The sequence below is a fragment of the Pinus tabuliformis genome, chromosome 2_1, assembly GCF_031772625.1.
Source record: "Pinus tabuliformis cultivar Carrire ecotype Pingquan chromosome 2_1, CPIR1, whole genome shotgun sequence".
NCBI lineage: Eukaryota > Viridiplantae > Streptophyta > Pinopsida > Pinales > Pinaceae > Pinus > Pinus tabuliformis.
The window spans coordinates 641,082,303-641,101,958 of NC_142299.1; the positions used below are offsets into that span (position 1 = coordinate 641,082,303).

The 19,656-nt window shown below is 37.7% G+C and overlaps 2 pseudogenes; both read right to left on the bottom strand.

The window, feature by feature from the left end:
* Positions 1-14,777: 14,777 nt before the first annotated feature.
* Positions 14,778-15,432, bottom strand: LOC149202184 (rhomboid-like protein 11, chloroplastic; annotated as a pseudogene).
* A 9-nt stretch (positions 15,433-15,441) lies between these two features.
* Positions 15,442-16,718, bottom strand: LOC149202185 (thiamine thiazole synthase 2, chloroplastic pseudogene; annotated as a pseudogene).
* Between the last annotated feature and the right edge of the window lie 2,938 nt (positions 16,719-19,656).

The following is a 19,656-nucleotide window of genomic DNA, read 5'->3' on the forward strand; positions in this document are numbered from 1 at the left end:
GTAAACTCTGGAACATCTTGGTCCCTTCCTTGTCGTAGCATGGTCCACTTTATGTATTTATTCTCATAGCTCTCGACAGGGTAGTACTGCTCCTTGCTAGCATCCCAAAATGAATTCCAAGTGGGTGTGGCTGAAAATAGTGAGGGCGTACTTTCATACTTCTGCTCACAGTATTTTTCCCACTAGTCCTTGACATGGGGGGTGGCTTTGAGAAGAGAAAAAATAATCTTTTCCTAGCTAGAAAAGTCATGAATAGAAAAATATCCTTCTAGCAGATTTAACCAATTAACTATGTCGTTTTCATCTATTTGGCCCTTAAATATGGGAATGTCAAAGTTTACTTGTACATTAAAAGGAGTGGTTCCTCCAGATTGGCTGTTGGATGTGGATGCATTGCTGGTGGGCAATCGTTGAAGGATCTGGGCAGATTTATCCAGCATCATGTTCCTTTGTTTCTCGAGGTCCTCGAGCAATATTTTGATAGGATCTCCTACTCCCTCATATTTCTTTTTATCCCCCATGGGAGGCCATCAGGATTTACGAGGCTGGTCTTGCAAAGTTTCGACCAGTTCAAGCACTAACTCCTTATACCTTGACCTCGTTGGGGACATGCAAAGAAAAATGAAGAAAGAGAAGACTGCTCTGATACCACTAATCTGAATTTAAATAGGAATGCAACAAATTATAAATATAACCATAAATATAGAGATGTGGCAGAAATAACACATCATTTCATTAATATCAAATACTAAAATATGTTTACAAACAGAATGGCAATAAGACTAGCTTAGGCGATGGTAGCTTATCTCTAGGAAGAGATGTGGTGGGTACATGCCTCTGAACTGTGTTACAATGAGGCTTGAAGTCCTATTTATTATTGAGAAACAATGGAAAACCCTAAACATCCAAAAACCTAACCCTAGGAGATGAAACGCCAAACTATGGGCCCCATTGAGGTAAGTTGGTACATCAACTTTCTGGAGTCGTAACTTTTGCATTCAATCTCCGTTTAACGCACACGATACCTCATTAGAAATATTTATCTAAGGACTACAACTAACAAAAACAAATATTAAGTTAAGAAATCGTGTTCTCCACCAGTGGGTTTCCCAAAAAACGTCGTTTAGGGCCTCAAAACGACTACGGAAGTTCAGGACCCGAAAAACTGCCAAAAATAGTCAATTGTGTTAATATAATAAAGGAAAATGAAAAGCTGAAATAAACAATGGTTGGGGTCCAAGTGAAATAGGCGGGTGGCCACCAATATCTACCCAGATCAGACTTTCTACCCAGTGCACCACAGGTCACCATTCAATGTCCACCACCTCCAGTCGTAGAGTTAGCCCTAGGCGAGGAAGGGGACACAGTTCCTCTTGATGATGATTCAGTAATGGATGTGTACAATCTATCATATAATGAAATTTAGAAGAGGATTGTATAAGCATGGAAAGAGAATTTTTCGGATGGTCATCCATCACCTGCATTCATTAGAAAAAGGGTGATAGTGGAAAACAACAGCAAGAATCCAAATACGTTGTCAAATCCAACTTGCCCTTCGTGGGTGTGATGAGATCAAACACTCAGTATTTGAAGGCTGAGAGTAAGAAATTGATACATAATCTACTAGTTTCCTAGCAAGAGATGCAATAGCTCTGTAGAGCAGCGTGGAATGCAGCTCCTGCACAAATTTACTTGGGGGAAATGAGAACAGTAATACTTAGTGAGCTATCAACACTTGAAGAGACCATGAAGGACCTCTATGAGGAGCTCATGACCATACATAAGGCATTTTTCCACTTGCATATCTTGCAGCAACAGAGAAAGGAATTTTTCAAGACTCTTAGGAATGTACAAACTTCCATCACTGCCATGCAAGAATGGACAATGCAATATAAAGAGGTGTCACTTATTTTGGTAAAGAAGACAAATTCGCAGGCATAGTTGGAGAAACCAAGAGTTAGAATATCCATTCAGAAAACCAAGAAGCCCACCTCATTCATTGGAAACATCCAGGCCTCATATGTACAATAGTTTGCACTTCACAGTGAGAACCCACAAAATCCCATAAGTCATCTCACTCACCGAAGCTAAATGAAAACACCAAGTAAGGCAAGAGATTGAAGTATACTTGGAGAAACTGAGACAGGTTGCCACCAAGGAGGATTTAGAGTTGAACAGACAAAACATGCAAAACTTCATCAGTGGTCCCATTCATATCGGAACCATGTTGCTCCTGCTCGAGAAAGAAGTTAAGACTGGTTCCAAATCATTGTACCCAGATGTTATGGAGGCTAAAGTCTACTTCCAACCTGACACCATCATGTAGTTTAGGGATTTCATCACACAATACCAAGATTGGCATCGATACGTGACTGAGAAACATCAAGTGGAAGTTGTCGAGCTAGACTATTCCCAAACTCAAGCATCATGGTGTCTTGTCTTTTTAGGCTATCAAGTTGTCTCTACCCTGTTTTGTCCTATATGAATATGAGTGTAAAATGTAATATTATTTGTAATTATGTTGTAAGTGATATTCCAAGTGCCAATATTGGAATATGAAGATTCATCATGTAATGTAGTGTGTCATTTTGTAAAGAAGTTGAAGAGTCATGAGGGTAGTCCAAAGGTCACAAAGGGGAGTTGAAGAGTCACCCCCTCTTGTTATAAATGGAACCTCATAACTCATGTAAAGGGATTTTCGGAGAGAATATTTTGGTTAGGATTAGGCATAGAAGGAGCTTGGGAGTATTGTGAAGAACCTTGGCTTCTCCATAGCATAGAGCGAGTATACTTATTTGGAGGAGCAGGTTTTCTTCAATATAATGTTCCATTAATGGGGCTAGTGGTCATCAATGGTGTATGTATGAATGGAACGTTCACTTATAATAATAAAATCAAAACCAACACGATTTCATTCATATGTTGTGAATATAGTAGGACTATTCTTGTTGTATTTGAAATGTATGTTATTTAACTTACACTTATGCTTATGAACTATTTCGTTTGCATTTGTATGAATCTTGTTGAATGTGTGTTGTTGTATTAACTCATCACTTTAACTTGTGGACTATTCTGCATCTTATCTTGTGATGTCATTTCACTCGTGTTTTTTTTTCAAGATGCATACTATTATAGGCTTCCAAGGGGCGCACTTCATTTTCTTTCCATGTGTTGGAACCTTCATGCATCGCACTTGACTCTTCGCAGGGTCACACACTTGCTCTCACCAACATTTATCATACTTCCCTCTGTGCATTTTCACAGTCAAGGCATAACATTACCACCCATTGTTGGGACTCCTACTCCAAATGGCGTGAGTTCTATTTGGGACTTAATATCGAGTATATCCCCTAAGTGTTGGCGGGTCCATCACCATCAACATTTCTGGAACTAGAAGGAGGGCCATATGACAAGTTGAACCCTTGAAGTCTGTTTTGGATTTATGCACTCATTTAATGACTTATTCCACAATCATAATCTCGGCATATTTTTCTAGAGACATAAGTCTGCAAGTGCCAACAAGCATTGTAGATGACTTGTCAACCCTTAAATTCTATGGCGAGGGTAAGACAATCTTGCTTGAGCATAATGTTCATTTTCTTGAATTCTACATAGAGAAAAACATCCATTGTAAGGATGTTTCTTTTAGGTTTTTCATTCTCATGTTCGAAGGGTGTGTAAGGAAATGGTGACACACATTGACCGATGACTCCATACACTCTTTCAAGCATCTTGTCACAAAACTGTCTCGCACTTTTGACATGTTTGATTGTAAACGCCTGGGCAAGAAAATTTTTGAACTGTGAAAATCAATTAATGAATCATTGCATCATTTTCACAATCATTTTATGCATTTTTGTTTTGAATGTTGGAAATATGAAGTTGATTGGAAGTTATTGACAGGAAGATTTCAATATCTTGTTCACAGTTAAGAAAATCCACATGAGTTATAATACTTTGAGTCGCTCCCAAAATGCCGCGGTGTTAGAGCTTCTAAATATGTGACGGACAAGGTTGTTGTTCCAAGTGACCCTCTGTCCTCCTCTCATGAAACAATTCTAGTTTCACAGGCTGGGGTAGGAGAAGTTGAAAATTCATGTGTTGATCTGCCACCATCTTTTCCCACCTCACATACTCAAAATTCTAGTGTAGGTTTGGACTATCAATCTGTTGATTATGATGAAGTGTTATCTCCTCATCCTCCATCCTTTGGTCCTTCTGATCCTCCAGATTGTGATGTGTTGTTTTCACCTATTTCAAATCTCTCTTGTGATGTTCATGAGGATCAAGTGTTGGATGGAGTTGGTGTTGAGCAGCCAACTTGTGATATCATTCACGATGATTATGTGGGGGAGCCCATAGCTGAACAAGAATATGTGACGAAGGATGATTCTCTTCCTTCCGCACCTCTCCTTCATCATCTTGACATTTCCCACGATTCTATCATTTCTGTTGAATCTTGTGAAATTTAGTTTCTAATGATGTTACTAATTCTGATCATTCACAGAACACGTGGGATGTCATTTTTTCATCCAGATGTGGAGAGGATGAATATTCTACTCTTGATCTTCCTAATCTCTCATCTCATCTTTCTGAAAACTTAGAGGGTGAAATTTATCATTTTTCATCTTCCCCTCTTTGTGATTCATCAGATCATGAGGATGCCTTCATTTGTGATCTTGAAATTTCTGATCGTGGCTGTCATGACCTCTTCATTGATTCATTCAGTCACAATTTTTATTTTCCACTACTAATCTTTCCCAGCCACTGATCTATGACGATCTACCTTCTGATGAGTTGGAACTTCCTCAAGTTGTCGAGGCACTTCAGCCCCAGCTGATGGTTATGTCAGGTTCTCGTAGTCTTGAGGTTAGTTTTGCTTCCAATCAGAATAGTGTTGAATCTTTTGAGGCTCCTCATCACTCTATCACACATATTGAAAATCAATCTGTCTTACAATTGTCGGATCCTCCATCTATATTACACGATCCTATCACTCAATCATTGGAGGAGTCGTATGTGGCAAGCATTGTCGCAAAACGAAAATTTTCTTCTTTCTTCATGTTCGCTTGCCTTCACAGTTTGAAATTTTGTGCTTGTATGTATGTAACTCGCAGTGTGTCGAGACACCATGATATAATCACAGAATGTCTTTCATGCACTTTTCACTGTTACTTTTCTGCATGTATATTCAAACTTCGAACGTTTTGGTTTTCATTTTCCTATCTTTCTTGTTTACTGATTTTCTTGTATATCTTTCTTGACATGCATTCCCTCACCCACATAGGCTAGTGAATGCACCGGTGGCTACATTAGAAGTATCATTTCACATTAGTTTGGCCTATCCTCTATTTAGGTTAGGAGTAGGAGTAGTTTTTCTTTTCTTTGTTTCTTTATTTATTTATTTTTTACTTTACTTTGTTTTACTTTCACTCCACTTATTTCCTTTTGTTTTTTGTCTTTTTAGTAATAGGCTAGCTTCTGCATGAGACTGTGTTTGGCTTCTCAGGCAAGCTCGATGAAATCCAAGAGGAAGTTATATTGCTAGCAAGGCTTGATTATCTCTCTATTCCCTCTCTTTATGTGAATCTTGCATTTCTTTTAGTCAACGATACTCTAATAGAAAATTTGTTCCTTTCAAAGAGAATCATGGTGAAATCACAATGCTTGCACTTTTAACTAGTACCACCTACTCTAATCAGTCTTCTACTTTCGGTTATTCCTTGTCAACTAAGTCGAGTAGAGTAAGGAGGGGAGGAAAACCTTAACAATTATGTTAGAGGTATACATAAATATCATTCTCTAAAGGGACAACCTCTTGTGCTCTCAATAAGTGAGGATCCCTCTTCCACACCATGAAATAAATAAGTGCCTATGCACAATTCTTTCAACAAATAAAAATTAAAAATTAAAAAAATTAAAAATGAAATAAAGGGTGAAAGAAGAGAAAGTATTCCTGTGCAGAGAGGTGAAGCAAGCAACTCTGCCAGGGTACTATCCAGGCTTGCTGGCAGTGAAGAAATGCTTGTGTTCCTGTAGTGACTCCACCGGGATACTGTCTAGGCATGCTGGCATCGGAGCAACACTAGAGATGAAAACTAAGATTCTAACAGTATCTTTTGCTTGTGCATCTATATACTCCTCATCCCCAATTGAAACAACTCAGTTTGACTTGGCTTGGTATGTTTGTTGTCGATGAAGAGAATGGTAAGGACTATATCTTTAACTCAAGCTAAGTGAAGAAGTTATGATAATCAATGAATTGAACAATACTTCCAGAAGAGTTAGACCTATTTTTCATAGGACAAGATCCATACAGAGAGTTGGAGTTCTACTAGTGTCACCAGTGTTGTAGCAGCTACAACCACCCTCCAAATTTTTCCTATGCTTCAATTTTGGAGCCTTCCTTCTTATCCACATGAGCTCATCTTACACTAATCCAAGTATTCATGCTTTGACTGAGACTTATATTTTTTATTTGTGCTTGTGCTTTCTTTTTTTCACACTTATCTTATCTTTCTAAGTCACAAATTGATCTCCCAACTTAGTCTCACACCAATTCTGGGTTTGCCTCCAGAAGTTGTGAAATCCTTGAGGGCAAGAAGCCTTGATGATAGGAATTGGGTAGTCCTGATTGGTAGTTAGCCTTGAGCTCAAAAATTTCATAGTCATGGAAGCCATCTTAATACTTAGCCCAAAAACTGCACAATCCCTCACTGAGCTCATAAAATGGAAAGTTTCCCAGTTCCTCGGAATTGTACAGTCTTTCCTGGCAATTTTCATGGCATGTTTCCCCAAAAAGAAAGAAACTAAAGGGAAAAAATTATCCCTAGGAAGTAGGGATACATTATTAGTATCTCGAAGGATGTACACTCTCTATTTTTAGAATTTTTTTCCAAGTGTTGCTTTTTCCTTGTTTTTAGGCATGCACATCATGAAACCTCATTTAATAAAATCGAATCAATTGATGCCTCTAGAGCCCATTTATGCATTTAATCTTGAATCTCTATTATTCTCGAAGAGATCAAGGAACCTTCGGTGGAGTTGTCATCGCTTTTCTGGATGAGTTTTACTTTTATCACCTTTTCGGTTGCTTGTTACCGTTTCTCTTGTGTGAGTGATGTTTCAATTATTTCTCTTCATGGTTGTTGGTGTTTCAACTTATTTTATCTTGTAGAAGCATTTTTCTAAGTTTTCATTTTCCTTTCACAAGTGTGGCATTAGTTTTCTTATTTTTTCATCGATGATCATCGTTACGGCAGCTCTCCTCACATATTTGATATTCCCTCTATTTGATTAGTTTCTTCAATTGATCTACATTGATTTATTGACACTTAGCTAGTTTTACACTCAAGATCACATCATCACTCACTCCTGGTCATTTTTCACACTTCCACTGGGAAGATCAACACTTTCCTTGGCTAGATCTTGTCTTTCCCAGCCAAGCACTGCATAATCCTAGGGCTCAAGCCACAAGCTTAGCCTCTAGAACTGTGCAGTGCATAGTATAAGCTGGCCCCAACTACACACTACGTAGTTCCAAGGGTCAACCTGTCACCTTGGCCATTAAGACTCCGCAATGCGTAGTCTCTCTCAGTATCTTCCCAGGTTGGGACTGTGCATATCGCAATCTCAAGCCTCAAGCTTCATCCTTGGCTGCTTGGACTACGCAGTGCATAGTTCCCACAGGCAGCCAGTTCCTCTTTCCAATGAAGATTGTGTAATATTTCTCCCTAGTTGCCCGACTTGCTACTTGATCATGATTTGAAGGTAGATTTGTTGAAGCTAATGTTTACTTTCCATGAGTGTCCTTTTTGTCCCATAAGTACCACACTTTTTCATCACTTCTCTCTAACAGTAATTGTTACCATGGAACCAAAGAGAGTTGGTTCAAAAGAGATCGCTAAAAATAGTAATGGTGAAGCATTTGAGAAAGTGCCAATTAACTTGCCAATAAATGTGGACACTCAACTATTTATAGAAAAGGAGTCAACACTAACATGGGAGCAAGTCCAGCAGTAGTAGTAGAAGGAAACAATCCAATAAAATATAAGGGAAAGAGAAATTTTATGGATAGTACAGAGGGGGGACAAATTTGCAAGATGGGGGAAGATCCAATCTTCATGAAAGCAAATTTGGCAGCATAAGAAAAAGGAAGCATAGTATAAAGAGAGCATAGCGAAGGGAGAGATAAAAGCAGAGCTTGTAGGGAGCAGAACTGAGGGTGCAGAAAGAAGAAAAAGAACTGAGGGAAGAATAGGAATAAAGGAGGAAAGAACAGATGAAGAAGAAGAAGAAAGGAAAGGTGCAATGTCAAGAGAAACAAAATCAATTAATGTTGAAGAGAAAGGATAGAACCAACCAGCAGGAGAGTGGGAGAGAGAACATATGCCAGATCATGAGCTTTCTCACTAGATTGAAGACTTGATTGAAGTTGTGGACATGGAATTCGAATAGGATTCATACGATGTAGATGTTGACCTGATGTCTAGTGCACCATATGTCACCATTTAGTCTCCACCACCTCTAGCCACAGAGTTAGCCCCGAGAGAGGAAGGGGACATATTTCCTCTTCATGATGATCTGATAATGGATGTGTACAATGTGTTATATAATGAACTTTAAAAAAGGATTATACAAGCATAGAGAGAGAATTTTATGAATGGTCATGTATCACCTACATTTATTAGAGAAAGGGTGATAGTGGAAAACACCAACAGGAATCCAAATGCCATTGTCGAAGCCAAATTGGCCTTCGTGGATGTAAAGAGATCAAACAACTAGTATTTGACGACCTAGATTAAGCAATTGATACATAATCTATAGGTTTCATGACAAGAGATAGAACAACTGAACAGAGCAATGCAAAATGCAACTCCCACATAGGTCTACTTGTGGGAAATGAGGGCAGCAATACTTGGTGAGGTTACAACACTTGAAGAGACCATGTAGACCTCTATGAGGAGCTCATGGCCATACACAAGGTAGTTGTCTGCTTGCATATCCTGTAGCAACAGAGCAAGGAATTTGTCAAGACTCTTAGGAATGTGCAAACTTCAATCACCGCCATGTAAGAATGGACAATGTGATACAAAGGGGTGCCACTTACTTTGGTAAAGAAGATAAAGCCGCAGTCAGAGTTGGAGAAATCAAGAATTCAAATGTCCATTTAGAACAACAAGAAACTCACCTCATTCATTGGAAACATTCAAACCTCATATGTACGGTTTTACAACAGTTTGGACTTCAAGGTGAGAACCCACAAAATACCATTAGCATCTCACTCACCGAAGCTAAACATAAACAACAAGTTAGGCAGGAGATTGAAGAGTACTTGGAGCAGCTGAGACAGGTTTCTACCAAGGAGGATTTAGAGATGAACAGACAAAACATGCAGAACTACATTGGTGATCCCTTCCATATCAAAACCATGTTTCTCCTGCTCAAGAAATAATTTAAGACTAGTTCCAAATCATTGTACCTAAATGCTATGGAAGCTAGAGTTTGTTTCCATCCTGACACCATCATGCAGTTTGGGGGTGTCATCACACATTACCAAGCTTGGCATCGATATGTGACTAGGAAGCATCAAGTGGAAGTTGACGACCTAGAGTGTTCCCAAACTCAAGAATCATAGTGTCTTGTCTTGTTAGACTGTCAAGTTGTCTCTGCCCTATTTTTTCCTATATGGATGACTGTAAAATGTAATATTATTTTTAATTATGTTGTAAGTGAAATTCCAAGTCCCAATATTTGAATATGAAGAGTCATCATGTAATGTAATGTGTCATTTTGTAAAGAAGTTGAAGATTCATGAGGGTAGTCCAAAGGTCACAAAGGGGAGTTGAAGAGTCACCCACTCTTGTTATAAATAGAACCTCATAACTCATCTAAAGGGATTTTGGGAGCCAAGCTTTTGGCTAGGCTTAGGCTTAGAAGGAGCTTGGGAGTATTTTGAAGAGCCTTGGCTTCTTCGTAGTGTAGAGTGACTATACTTCTTTGGAGGAGCAGGTGTTCTTGAATGTAATGTTCCACTATTGGGGCCAGTGGTTGTCAATGGTCTATGTATGAATGGAAATTTCACTTATAATAATAAAATCATAGCCATCATTCATGCATGTGTTGTGAATATAGTAGGACTATTATTGTTGTATTTTCAATGAATGTTATTTAACTTATGCATATGCTTATGAACTATTTTGTTTGAATTTGTATGAATCTTGTTGAATGTGTGTTGTTGTATTAACTATTCACTTTAACTTGTGGATGATTCCACATCTTTTCTTATGATGTCATTTCGCTCGTGTGTTCCTTTCAAGATGCATACTATTACAGGATTCCAAGGGGCACACTTCCTTTTCCTTTCGTGTGTTGGAACCTTCACGCATCGCACTTGACCCTTCATAGGGTCACACACTTGCTCTCACCCAAAGTTATCATAATTCCCTCTGTGTGTTTTCACAATCAAAAAATAACATTACCACCCATTGTTGGGACTCTTATTCCAAATAGTGTGAGGTCTAGTTGGGACTTCATATCGGGGAGATCCCCTGAATTTTGGCGGTTCCAACACCATCAACAAAAACCTAAGTGTTGGATTTTCTCCTAGAATGGGGAGGGTATTCCAACCATAGAAGTGCTACCAAAATTCTAACTAGTACAAGACTTCCAATAGTAACTAGATTTATGATAGCAAGATGTCACACACATGTCACAAAAATGTTTGTAAGATAAGACAAATTATAAAGTAATATCCATAATAAATGTTGGTAAAAGAAATAAAAGTTACTAATTTATCACCTTTTGGTATTTCTCAAGGATATTCTTCATAAAGGAGTAGACATGGTAGTAAAAGGTTCGTAATAAGGAGCTAACATGATAAAGAAAAACATTTGGTAGTGAAAAAATGTGACAAAATTTGAGGTTAACATCCCCTCCACACCTAAGTATTTTCATGTCCTCATGCAATAGGCCACTAGGAGAAAAAGGATGTTCGGAAAAGTTCAACAAAATTGTACCCGTAATCCCCCCCCCCCACAACACCATCATGCATAGTTTGTGGGAGTTATGTGAACTTGTTGGCTTCTATGTTTATGCTACAAAAGCTTGATCTTCAATCTCTTATTATACTTCCAAAGTTGCTCTCACTGTTGGTACCATTTCTTTTCCTTCTTAAACCAAAAATTCCACTTAGAGGAAATTTATTTATTTTCCTTAATTAGATGAGCACTTCTTTATTTTAGGATTTTGTTTTCTCTTTTACCATGCCTATCTAAGAGTTCATATTCATTGATGGGTTCTTTCAACTTCTTAATATTTATATTCTTTACTTTTAGCTTGGATGAATTAGTAAAGAGCATAGGATATGGATGTATTACCTCTTTATCAACATAGTCATCCTATTCAAAGCATGGATTTGAAACAACATCTTCTTGTACTTGTTAAAAGCTCATTGCATTGAGTTCCTCACCTTGTGCCTCTATATTCTGCTTAAGACTTCCTATCCTCTATTTACTAGCTTTTGGTACTAAACTCTGATATTCTATCCAAATTGGTGATGAAGGAGTTCCTTTAGAGGAGAAATATGTTTGATGTCTCCTTAGTATGCTTTTAGTAATAACTACCTCGTCTTCATCCTTACCCTGTTCTTTCTCAAGCTCTTGAGCCCTTCGTCTAACACGACCCTTGGTGATTATAAACTCGCCTAGCACGCTTTTAACAAAAACTAACTTTTTCTCATCTTCAACATGTTCTTTCTTAGGCTCTTAAGCCATTCTTGTGGCCCAACCCCTAGTGATAATAGGCACTTTTGGTTGAGTTGCAAGGGATTCCTCCCTTTTTTACCTTGCCTCCTAGTTGTGTTTTTTCTTGTCTTCTTACTTTTCTTGGTATTTTAGCTAGAATCCTTAGGTGGAGTTGCCAAGATTTTCGTATAGGGTTCCTCCTCATTTTATATAGCCCTCTGCTTCTTGGTCAGGGTAGTCCTAGCTTCAGTATCCATAGGGGCTCCTTCAACAACTTACTACAAAATAGGACATAGTCGAAGGTATGGTTTCTTTTCTTTAATTCTTCCACAATAAGAAATTTAAAGACCCCATAGTGAAATAGGATTAGATATATGTTAGTGGAGTAGGTTTGAACATAAGTTTCCATCTTAATTAAACTTTCCCATAAGAAAAAAGGACAGTTGATCTTGTATCCTTGAAAATGTAGTAAGAAACAAATGTGATACAAGAAAGTTGTGGCAGACCTTCCATCACATCTAATAAAATTCTATACATTGATCAAAACCTCTCCATTCCTCCTACAACCATGCTCATGGGATCCCCTTACTCTAGTTAGGGATTTTCTTGGTTCGAAGAAGATAATGGTTCCAATTTTTCCCATTTAATTGCATGCTTTTAAACCGTATTTCACCTTCTTGTGGAAGCTCAGTGGCCACTACTATTTATTCCTCAGATACCATCAGGACCAATTTCCATGCACAACATTCATTCCCATAAAAAATATCAACAAACATCCTAGTAGCTTCGTTATTATATCCTTGTAGATTTTCACAAAATGTAAGCAAACCAGTGTCCTGATATAATTTCTTTACTCTTAGGATTTTCTTTGAAATATTCAATTTCCATTCATTCTCTCTTTATATCTTCCTTTCCCTTCATAAGTATCAATGTTTGGAAATTCATTTTGCTTAGACCTATTCACATATTGCAGTACCAAAGAGGGAACATAGTGGAGGTCAGAGATGTAAGGAAGATGGATGACTTCTCAATATTGGGCACACTTGAAAAGGAAATTGATGGTGGTAGTCAGGGTTTGTTACTGGAATTAAGTGGTTGATACAACTATTGATTTGAATCTTTTCATGATTGAAATCATGCAGAGTCTTGCACACCTACCAAAATTAGCTCAATAATCAGAAGGTTGCGTGGTAGGGTAGCTTATCAAAAAAGTACACTGAAATGGAATTTAATGATCCCAAGGTGAGGTGTATCATAATATAAGAGTGATGCTTAATTTCAAACTTTTTTTAAATACAAAATTTAGTTAGAAACTTCATATCTTAGTATAGTCATGCTTTTACCTTAATTTTTCATGGTGCCCAAAAGATGGTGTATCAAGCATGAAATTCTACCAGAAATTCTTTTGATGTGAATAGCTCCATTTGGAAAAGACGTTGTTGATTCCCTAAAAACAAATTCAGCACTAAAATAATAACAATCTTTCCCGCTTCTAAAAATTTGTTAATTTTCAAGGGTTACACTACTTCTAGACTTTGATTTGATGCCATCCTCTCTATTGGGTGAAGAATGAAACTCCATTTGACTAGTCCTAGATGCTCATGATTTTTTTAATTTCTACTACTAATTACCTTTTATAAAGGAGATCAATGTTATGACATGTTGATGGAGAGTTGGTGTTCTACAAAAAAAATGTTGTATTGCTGTTTGAAAGAAATCGAATAATTGTTGCATATTTATCCTTTATTAAAACATTGTTATGATATGTTGAATAACAAACCATAAAAGGGATGTTTAAACCATATTTTTTTACTAAAGACCCCTACTTTAGCTAATGGCTAAATTTTCATTTGAAATAACAAGAGAGCATGACAACAATGCTCTTATCAAAATGTTGATGCTTAAATTGGTCCAAAATAAGTGGAACTATGATGAATGTCAAGATGCTAGTGAATTCCAGTTTGTTAATGGATTTTGTTTGGTGGTAGTTTGATTCTAGAACATATATCCTTCTCTTTAAAATGAGATGTTTTTGTATGATGGATTCCTAGGAAGACTATTTTGGTGGCTTTTTATTCTTGATGCTTGGTACGTGATTTGGAAACTAAATACTTTTCTAGAAGTGAAGGCGAAAAGAACTACTTTTCTGAACATATCTTAACGAGACAATGGTTTCAAAATTATGCTAATAATTAATGGTCAAATATCATTCATTGGTCTAGATATCTTGGGGTCAAGATCTAAGAAACTGAAACACTCAGAGAAAAGAAGAAAACACAAAGAAATTATTTATTAGAGCAATGAGAAATATCTACAACTACATCACAATGGATGAATATGTCATTTTAAAAAGGGATTCCCTTATTTGTAGCAGTCTTGAATTACAATACCATGGGTGGTTACCATGGGTGGACATCATGCGTGAATACCATGGGTAAATACCACTTTCAATTTGGATCAATCCTCCCCTAATAAGAAATGGTACCCATTGCGTAAAGTCCCCTCCTGGGAAGATTTTTTTGAATATGAGTCAATGAAGAGAAGGTTTTTGTGTGGTTGACCCATGGTCCAAGGATATATATACCTTGTAATGCTTGTGGACCAACTAGAATACTGACAGTGTGCGACCTAGCAAATGGACTTTAATGGCAATGGTTTTGTGTGATTGACCCATAATCGTGGGTTTGTGGGTGACCCATAACCATGATGAATGAGATCCCAAGGAATAATATATCTTGTAATACTTGTGGGCCGACTTTGAAGCTATCAATGTTTGGCCTAGCAAATGGACCTTGAAATAATTCATTTTCCATTCTACCAAGGCATGGTAGAAATTTGGTGGCTTATCTTTGTAAAGACGTCCACCAAGTACTCAAGTTTCCTATTTTTTATTCATGTGGTTGTGAGTTGATAGTCCCACCGTAACATTACCGTCGCATCAGGAGGGGTATTTTGTCACAACCATAAATATGCTTCAAGATAGCAAGCAAATATAGCCTTATTAACATAGGCACCCCTAGATGTAAGAAAAGTCTAATAAAAAGCTCTAACATACACTATTGTTTTAGAAATACTGAGTCATGAAACAATATTTGCCTCGACTCATGTAAGTAGGTAAGAAATCCATAATGCAAAACCTTCTCCCTCCTCCTCAACCAATTTTCCAAAAATGCACAAGAAAAATAAGTTTTTGGAAAGGTGGCTCCAATTAAAATTACAAAAAGTATCTAATGAACTGGTACCATTTTAGCAAGTCATGATACAGATAAAGAAATTTGATTGGACAAAATTTTAACCAATTATATGCCATATAGAAAACAATGTTGAGAAGAAGAAGCCAAAATGTCGCATTGATAGATCTTTGTCTTGTTTGAGGAGATGACAATTTATCAAGTTCCAACTTAGGAGATGTCAATTTATCAAGTTCCAACTGACGTGTCATGTTTAAATTTCTAGAGTGGGGATCAAAGTTATCTTGTATTTGAAGTCGAGGTGTTTTGTTCGACAATAAATGCTTGGGAATTGTATGAACCCAGAAGACCTGTAACAATGGCTTGGGTGTAAGCTAGCCACTGGTGATACAATTCCTATATGACTGACCGCTACATAAGTATAGAATAATTAAGGAATTTGTCACCAATGTGGTGTGAGAACTTGATGCATTCAAAACATTAAGTGGGGACTACATTATTATCACTTATTCGATGACCTCCATGATAGGTATGATCATGTTGGGAACAATCTCCCTAGTGATTCAAACAATGGCATACTTAGCCATATTCATGAGGAGGGCCTTCATGTCAATCACCTTATCGATCATGTTGATGTTTTTGAGCCTCTTGGCATGGTGGTGTCGAAGGGTCCATCGTGGCTACAGGAGCTGACCACGACCTTGGACTCCATAATGTTGGGGTCCATGCATGAATGCATATCATGGTTTATGGATATGATGGCCTTATTGGTCACAATGTTGGACACCCACCACTCCTTTATGATGAGATCCTCAATGATCACTATGTTGAAAAGCTTCACGTTGGGCCTAGTCAGTACCTCATTCATGATGTTCAAGACAAACAATGTCATATGCTTAATGACCACTCATTCCTTTGCCTCGTCATAAGGCACACCAATCTCATTGAAGAAGAGGTGTGTGGGTTTCCTCACCATCATGGTTGAGAACAACTAGTCTCTCAGCCACGCCCCACCCTCTGGATTTACCAACTTCTCGATGATGGAAACCTTGACGCTGGGGTTATTTTTGAGTTCATAGGCACAGAAGAGCCCATCGGAGCCCACACTAATGATCACCATCTCAGTATCGGCGTGAGTGGTTATGTCCATGATGTAGCATTGATTCATATCCAAAGAAATGATGGATTCCCTATGGGCTTGAACATAGGTCATATTTATGGTTGGCATAGAGAGAAGAAATTAGAGGCATTTCTCACGTCATCATTGTCGAGGGTTGCACAAAGGATAGGAAGGAGGTGCCATGGACAAATGAGCACGCTAATGATAAGTAACCAAACTTAGAGGACATCAATTTATCTTCCTGTTTGCAGGAAAAACTTCCCTAAGGTAAGGGTTGACAACCTCAACAAATCGAAGGCAGACTATCAACAAGAAGCATACATTCAAGCAAGAAAACTATGAAAACTACTAAAGTTGGGTTTGTGAAAAGTACCCAGAGGTCCTATGTTTGATGTCAATCTCAGAGGGTCTAAAACCCTTGCTTCTTCCAAAGTGATCAGACCTACAACACAATTCAGTGAAGCATACACATAGCATGTAGTTCAAAGAGCATACATAATAAACATGTTAGATCATCAATCATCAACATATAAATCATGATATATTAAACATGAATTATAAAAAACATGAGATCACAACATTTAGAGAACAAGACAAAGCTTCTTTATTGATATCAACAAATAGTAGTGGAAGAATACAACCTGATCCGACCACGACACCCATGTCCGTCCATCCCAAGCCTCAAAGATCACCTCTCAACATGTGGAAAAGGATGTCATATAATGGAATATGAACATATCTACAAGGAAACAAGGGTTTCATATGACTGGGAATGTAGGAGGCATAGGGAAAATTAGACTTGATATGGGGACAAAGGGACTATAATGTTGATATCCTATCTCCTTATATATTTTAGGCCTTCCCATGAGGTGTATAAATACCACCAGAAATCAGTTGATTCAGTTAGGCCATGGGCTTCTGTATGTGGGCTTTCAGTAAAACCCGTAAACCCCGCCCAAGAAATAGGATTTTTTTTCATATTTTAAATTATGTACGCAGGTTCGGTATTACCCACATGTACACACGCTTTTATAAGGGCAGAGTCATGTATGGAATATGTTTTTTTTAATAAGTGATCAAGTCTAAATGGGAAAGGGATGCCCAAGGCCATATAAGAGCATCATAACTATAGAAGTGTTGAATGATGCTATAACAGATGCCCCTAATGATGTTATAGGGGTACATGATGGACGAAATGTATTAAGTACAAAGAGAGATCATTTGAGAAATTGAGAGGAGATCACCAGATTCTAGCCTGCTGAATACCTGTAGAAGGAATCAGAAAGAAGACTCATGTATGAGGCAGGCATACCCATGCTCAGAGATAGTAAAGCATGTTTTTGATCAAGTACAAAGCAAATCCATCATGTATACATAAGTGTACAAAGAATACTGGAGAATACATAGTGGATCATCTTATCATAGCCGCAAAGGAACACAATGGAGCTATGTCTCAATATCACATCTATAAGAAATTATCAATGATACTAGAAGAATTTCTGATCATTGATGTTGCATAACTGAGCCTCATAATAGTACCATGTCATAAAACTCGGGCATCAACACATAGAATGTTGCTGAAATGAACTGCAACATATAAGGGTGGCTGGTAGCACTAGAAGAAAACTGAAGGGACTGACAAGTGAACCAAGATGCTGACATAACCTGAGGTCTTCACTGACTATAGATGGTACATTTCTACACTATGGGTTTAAATCAACTAAAGTCGACCATGTGAGAAATAATTTGATTACATGTCATTGATGTATATCATTAATAAACGTGAGACCACTCACCGATAATGATGATGACAGTCAAGGTACCCTAGTACAATCTAACAAGTGTGAATAAATATTTTGAAGCTGAACACTTGAGAGAATCTATCAATCAGGAGACGTTGATGTATTCTCACTATCGATGGCGAAGGAATCTGCCACTGATGACTACAAACCCTAAGGTATTGAAAAAAGGACTCTAGATCTTGTTCCCAGAGAAATGAGTTGGAGTTATGGGGAAAGATCTACTGGAAGGAAGGCATTAACAAATCCCATGTCAACCAGTGTGAGTGTAACCCACAGGCCAATAATTTAGAATAACTCAGACGAAAAGAGATGAAGTAACCATTCCAAAGTATGTTTCCAGTGTACACAATATGTGGCTAGCACATGAAAGAAACCCTATGAACCAACCAATAATGAAATATGACATAGAGGCGAGGAATCCACCAATAGGGTCAAATGGAAACCAAGGTATTGCATGAATCCAAATGTGTGATAATGTAAGCTAACTTTGAACACAAGGGGAATCACTCAATCAAAGACCCATGATATTGATCGATGATGAGGACAAGGTCACCTATCAATGATGTAAATAGGGCCAAAGTGCGGCTCTAAGCCTAATCTCAGAGAAATTTGTTGGAGTCGATAAGAGTAGACCAGCTAGCGATAATTCAATGGAGACATTCTTAACCAACATTGGAAAAGGACCAAATAATTGATGTGATACTCAAGATGACTTTGACAGAACAGGTATGGCTGACTGAAAAAGAGTCAAAATACACCACAGAATGGCCGACACGAGTTGAATTCCCTTGAAAAAAAGCAAGACTCATATGTGACTATATGGAAACATAAAATGACTTTGTATAAGTTTTCAATTCAGGAGGCATTAACAAAATCTCCATATGATTGGAAGAGATAACCAACTGGAGGAGGACTTATTTTGAGTGTTTTTTTCAAGGTTGACATAACTGATTCTTGTTGCCATCAAATATGGAAGTAAATGTCACATTCCCGCTCTTTTTGGAATATATATATATTTGTCTTTTTCATATTTAAAACCTGAAAAGGAATAAAAGAATGCCTATAGTACAGTGAAAAGAACGAGTGTCCAAAAATAGATGCTCTAGTTCCTGGGGCTGGAACATTCCTATGCTCAATGGAAGGTGGTGAAACTAGTCATCAACACTCAAAGGAATGTTCTTTCCATGGATAAAAGGTGTCAAGTAGCAGAGGTTAACAAATGCATGGTTTTGAACTTGTAGAAAGGTCATGGGAAAAAGTGGCTTATACACAAGTCCAAATGAAGTTGGATTAAGGCCAATAAGGTACAAGTAGTCAATATGCAATGCAGCAATACAAATTAACACATCGGAGCCTCTAGGGTATAAAGCCAGAAAAATAGCGAAGAAGAAGAGAAATGAGGCTTCATTGCAAAGTCATGGCAAGACTAAAGAGGACTCCCGAGCCTAAGCACTTCTTGCAGCATGGGCAGCATATGCTAGCGAGGATCTAACTAAGAATCCCACGTAAGGAATGAATCTACCATTATGTTACTATTTTATAATATGGAGAATGAAATTTATTGAAAACCGCAAAATAATGGGGTCAACCCTATGGCAAAATATCGTAATATGAGGTTAAAGTGGATAATGCAATGGAAAAAGTGATATATCCTAACATATATGCTAGTAATGAAAATGATACCTGCCACGATAGATCTGCGATCATGGAGTCGAAGTGTTGAAAAAATGTCTCAAAGTATTCACTTACCCTGAAAAACAACCTTCCCCAACATTTCAAGCCAAAAATTAAAATTTCGT